The sequence below is a fragment of the Numida meleagris genome, chromosome 12 (assembly GCF_002078875.1).
Source record: "Numida meleagris isolate 19003 breed g44 Domestic line chromosome 12, NumMel1.0, whole genome shotgun sequence".
In the NCBI taxonomy this organism is placed as follows: domain Eukaryota; kingdom Metazoa; phylum Chordata; class Aves; order Galliformes; family Numididae; genus Numida; species Numida meleagris.
Window position 1 is genome coordinate 3,267,295 of NC_034420.1, and position 5,632 is coordinate 3,272,926.

At 39.2% G+C, this 5,632-nt stretch overlaps 1 long non-coding RNA gene across 2 annotated transcripts; it reads left to right on the top strand.

Annotated features, from left to right (window-relative positions):
• Positions 7-5,365, top strand: LOC110405562. Of its 2 annotated transcripts, XR_002442952.1 has the most exons (3): positions 7-1,418; positions 2,411-2,486; positions 4,474-5,365. It is a non-coding gene; the product is annotated as an uncharacterized LOC110405562 (long non-coding RNA). The 2 variants fall into 2 exon arrangements; XR_002442951.1 differs by having other exon boundaries at positions 2,411-5,365.

A 5,632-nucleotide genomic window follows, 5' to 3' on the forward strand; every position in this document is an offset into this window, starting at 1 on the left:
GCAGAACAACCTACAAAGAAATCTGGAAAGATTTTATTCAGAGTTCCTAATTATCTTGCAACAGTACTGGTTGTTAGAACACAGGGACAATGCTGATGTAGGCAGCATTAGATGGTTTCTGTTTCTCAAAATTTAGCGCATCTACAGAAACATGAGTCTAAGTGACCACAGAATGTATGGGTCTCAACTATGACTGATCTACAGCAGTAATTACAAGGAAGTTTACATTCCTTATTATTTTTGACCCTGTTCGATTCTCTCTTTTCTACTCTTTTTAGAAATGTCATTTTAAAATTATGTTTCTCAGTGAAAGCACTGATCTTGTACTGTGTCCACCTACCTTGATTATTGCCTGCAGCGCACCAGTTTTTATTTCTAATGAGTATTTAAATCACATTCCTGTTTGCTCTACTATCAACCACTTTCTCTGGCTGTAAGCACAGTGAAACTTCTGGTCCTCACAGGGAGTAACCACAAACCTGTCAGGGTTAATGGTCTTATGGGGTGCTGGTTTTACTCCACGCTCTCCAAAAAGCAGGAGGAGAGTCCTGCAGCCTGACCTCCATCGCTGTGCTGCTTGCCAGGGAGTGGGAGGGTAGGAGGAGGAATGGCTAAGGGAGCCAGGCACGCTTCTTTGTTTTCAGTAAACATTGCCTGGAAAATGGGCCTGCATTATAGCACAGATTACAGACCAAGATAGATAGCAGTTGGCTGTGTTAGAGAAGCTCTCAGAGGGGAACGACAGAGTTGGCCTTGTGAAGAATGTGCCAGAGAATCAGGCAGCAGTTGGTGCACACTGGTCTTGGTGTGGAAGCTAAAGAGTGTAGCAAGGATAGACAATTAAATTAATTACATCCTCTGCTACCACCTCAGCTGTGCTTATTGCTTTTCTGCACAGCTGATAATGCATCTGAGCCTCAGTCTTTGTAGTTTCAGCTACCTCGCTAAAAATGATTTTTGGGGGCATACACGCTATTGTAACTGCAGCTCATTAACCAAGACACTGTTTGTGGTGTCTCTGAAAGCAGTTTTCAGCTGTTTGGTATTCCATGGTAGTGTGGCTACAAGCTAGTTCAAAGACAGATGGAGCAGTCTGTACAAATTTCAGCACAAAATACTTCCTTTCTCCAGATGGAAATGACCTTACCCAAACCAGTTTGACTCCAAACAGCAGTGTGAAATACATTTCTAGGGAAGCCACTGAAATGGTAGAGCAGGTTTGAAACTGCCTTTGTACCAAGGAGATGACCCAGTCTAAATGGAGGCAGAGGGACAGCGACACAGCAAGCAGAAGACACGTCCTGTATGGCATGTCCTCTTGGTGGAGCACGGTCTGAGTGCCTGGATCAATTTCTGTCCTAAATTTCCCTCCTGACTTAAACAAAGAAAGAAGGACAGAAAGAGATTTATTTTTGCCTGTAAGTAACAAAGTTTTCAGTGAGTACTCTGCAACCATTGCATAGTCCTCACTCTATGCAACTAACTAGTCACTGCATACACAAATAACTGCTTTTGTGTGTGCGTGTGTTGGGGGGGGGGGGTTATGGCTACACTTCTCTAGGGCATTATTATCTATATTTAACTCTATTTTGCAATTAGCTAATTAGACTGTGTTTTCACTGAGGAAATGAAGATTTCTGGATAGAATCTATTATTTTTAATAGTCAGGTATCCCAAGAGTTCATAGAAAACATTCATTATGTTTTGTGCAGGAAAGAAATGTGATGATTTTTTTGCTTTGGAAAGCACACAAAACTAGATGAGCAAATACCATTACTCCATTCCACGAAGCAAGACAGTATTTTCCAGGGTATTTAGGCACATCTGAATGTACAGAGTCACACAGGATTATGACGATCCATTAAGACCTGACATTTTACTGCAGAGAAAGGTCTGTCCATAGTTTAATTCTAAAGGAAATAGCTTTGAGCTTGCCCTGATCCTTCCAAGGCAATTGAGTACAGTAAGATTCAGACACTCACCACATCACAGAACACCTAAGTTCAAAAGGTGGAACCAATGGAAGATACACTTTCCAGTGGACTAATAGATCAAATCCTCAGCTACTCGAAATAAGTGGGCTCCACTGCTTCACCCGCAAATATGATCCTTCTTTCCCTGGTACGTGTGTGAGAGAGGTAAATGTAAGAACCTATTCCTCTCAGTGTCTGATTTCTTCATATTGCTGCTTTTCCTAGAAAGTTTTTTTTTATCATTTTCTATATGAAATGTTGGATTGAATCTTTATCTCTGAGATGTCCTATTTTCTTTAATGTCTACAGTTTACTGAGATATTAAAAAACAGTGCAAAAGCATAGATCTCCTATTACTTGAAGCCTAAATTAAGATAATTAACATAATTAAGACAACTGCTTTTTTTCAGTCCATTACTTCTCATTTCTTCTTGAAGGCACATTCATCATCTGCAGGAGAGCTTGTATCTATCAGTGAAAGAATTTCTGAAATTGCTGTCATTCAAGTTCAAGGTAAACACATCATTCCTTACCTGAATATTACTGATTGTCGAGGTGATCAGTTTTCTGGTTCGTTAGAAAGACCAAGTGTTAAAACAACAATAATTTTAAATACAGTCATCAAGAGAAAAGGTGAAACGGAAAAGATTCTAGTGGGAACATTAGAAGAAAACTGCAGAAATCTTTAACACAAATTGAAAATGCCAGTGACCAAAGCCAGGAATTCAAAGAACAAATCTCACTATGTTTCCAATTTGGAATTTATTTACGCTGTAAAAAAGAACAACTAAAGAACACATACAGATGTTTCTAAACTAGACAAGTGGATACTAACAAGATGTTTGCAGCACAAGCTTCCTCTCTGACTGTATTCAAACCCACCTTGACATCACCACTGCCTTGTCTTCATGCCAAGGCATTACGCCATGTGCTGCATGGGGATCCTTTGACTGTATCCCTTTCTATGAATTTTTTCACCCACTGAGATAAACAGAATTCACAACGTGAATTTCTGATGGCTTGCCCACCACAGCAGATTAGCTATGAAGACACAGCATACTACTACTGGAGCTGAAGCACAGTGCCTCTACACCCACAGCCACAGCTTCATCTTAAAAGCAGTCAGCTACTTTTAATGCCCCCACAGCTATCAATACATAATCTGACAGCTTTTACCCTTCTGAAGAAATAAAATCCAGTTAAATCCTTCCTTTTGGATAATAACTCATATCACAGTGTGCACTCATAAAAGTGGTGCTATTTTATTTAAATATTGTGCCTTAGTTATTGTACAAGCAATGTAATTTTTATTGCATGTTTTATTGTTACATAGCATTCCTTGCAATAAAGGCATCTTAGTCACTTTTTACTCTCCTGAAAAGGACTGCTTTCCTATACAACTAGTGTGGCAATAAGCATACCTCACCATGTCTTTTTCCTTAATGTAAGAAAGCCCTTTTTATGTTCCAACAGTATTTTCTTATTTATAAAAAACCTGAAGAACTGGTCAGAGTCTAAGGCATAAAGTTAGCAGCTCCCTGTCATCAGACCTCAGCTCTCCCTTCCATGAGGCCTATAAGAAAGAAATTCATTTCCCGACTCTTTCACACTTGCCTTTCCTGGAAAGAATAACAATACAAGAAAACATACCAAAGGAATGAGGATGGATTCAGTGCATTCATTACTGTATACAAACTGCATATTCTTTCTTAGACATTACTTTAAAAATTAAATTTTATAAAATTTTCTTTTCAGCTACAAATAATTCATCATTATGGCCGCCACGCTTCTGGTCCACCCAGAATGATGGCTTAGGGCTAGCGCATTTGTAGAACTAACAGGATTTTAGTAAGTAGTCTAAAGACCGGCAACCGTCCTGAGTCTGCTTGGAGGCAATTTTACTGTCTTGACTGCTGGATTAGCCAAAACCCTACCACCTTTCCTGGATCGTCAGAAGCAAATAGCTTCAATAAAAATCACCACAGATGCAATGCTAGACTTGATAGACTATCATAAATTACATTAACTCTTTATTACATTTACATAGAGCCCTCTACCCAAGTGGGGAATTATTTGATTAATCCTTTTCTACTGTAAACAACTAAAACACCAGCTCTCCTGATTACTCTACCTGTACCAACAGAGTCAACTAGGCAACAGCTGTTCAAACATTTGTTAAATCACTTCACAGCAAATAAGAACACGGTGCTGCAAGCCTGTTCCTCATTGTAATTTAACCATAGCAATACTTAACATACACTAAAAACATATGCTGAATGCCCAAATATTTATAAAAACTATTTCACCTTTATTAACAACATCTTAGAGGATACTGGAAAGTTCAGTTGGTGAGAAGCATCTAAGAAGTTGAGAAAGATGAACAGATTCATTCATCCTGAAACATAATTCCTAAGAACATGCACACAGAAGTCAAAACAACGTGACCTTATACTTTGATGCCCAAAGTCTGGGCCTGATTTTGTTTTTCTTTATTTTTTAGATAATGTGGCAGAACAGAGGACTCTCTTGAGAGAGACACTGAGCAAGAAGGTGGTGAAAAGAATGCCTAGTTCTAACAGGGGCATGAAGTGACTTGCAGGAAAAAAGCAACTACAAAGCCAGGGAGCCCTTCTGGCTTCCCAAACGTGTCCTGATGTAGAATTTCTTAGTACTGCACCCTTTACGTTTATACAAGCAAACATGAAAATCTTGTCTTAATTACTGAGCTCTGAATAATGAAAGCTTTCTTCCCCTGCACTCCTTCCTTTCCTACAGGGACCTCAGCAAGAACTTTACTGATGAGACAAGTAAACAGGTCACTGTCTTAACTTGCTGATGCCTATTTCTGTGCTCATGCCCCAGGTGTTCTAGCCATAGAATACTTTCTGCAATTTGTCAAGAGTATGTACTCAGTAACAAAACCTTCTCAAAGCTGAGACTTCAAACACACATGGTTCCTTCCAGAGACAGGTTTTTCAGAATGGTTGCCCCTGGAGTCATTATCCCGTAGCAAAATGTCAGGAACCACACTAATGTTCTACACAAAGGTGAAGGCTGAAGAATCCAGCAGCCTGCTTTCTTGCAAACCTGCCTTCTGCCTTGTTGACAAAGATCTAATGGAAGCCTGCTACCAACATAAGGAAAAAGTAAAGATGCCTTCACAAGGCAGGTGTGTTTCGAACACCCACTCAGTGCCTTTGGAGAGTCCATCCCTACTCATTTACCCCTTTAGATACATTTTGTCTTCTTCTTACTATTAATTTGTCTTTCACTATCAAATTACAGAAATCTCCAATTTTTTCCACTTTTCTGCTTTCCTCTCTGAGAAAAGCACAATGCATTGTATTCACAGATTTTATAACAGAGTAATAAAAGCCCTGTACAAGACTGTATTTACTGTCTACATCAATTTTATTTGCCTTCATCAGTGGCACTCTTTCAGGCGCAATGGCATACAAGCTACATAAACAGCACTGTCACTTTGACAATAATAAAACAATAAGGAACACCATTAAAACAAGAAACCAAATTCCCATAATTCAACTGCGTCTCCTCCTCTCCAGAATCCTTGCATGAAGCTGACAAGCAGATGTTTTATTCTAACGTCATGCGTGGTAACATAAAAAATAATTTCACATTACTGTTGAAGCCAATACACT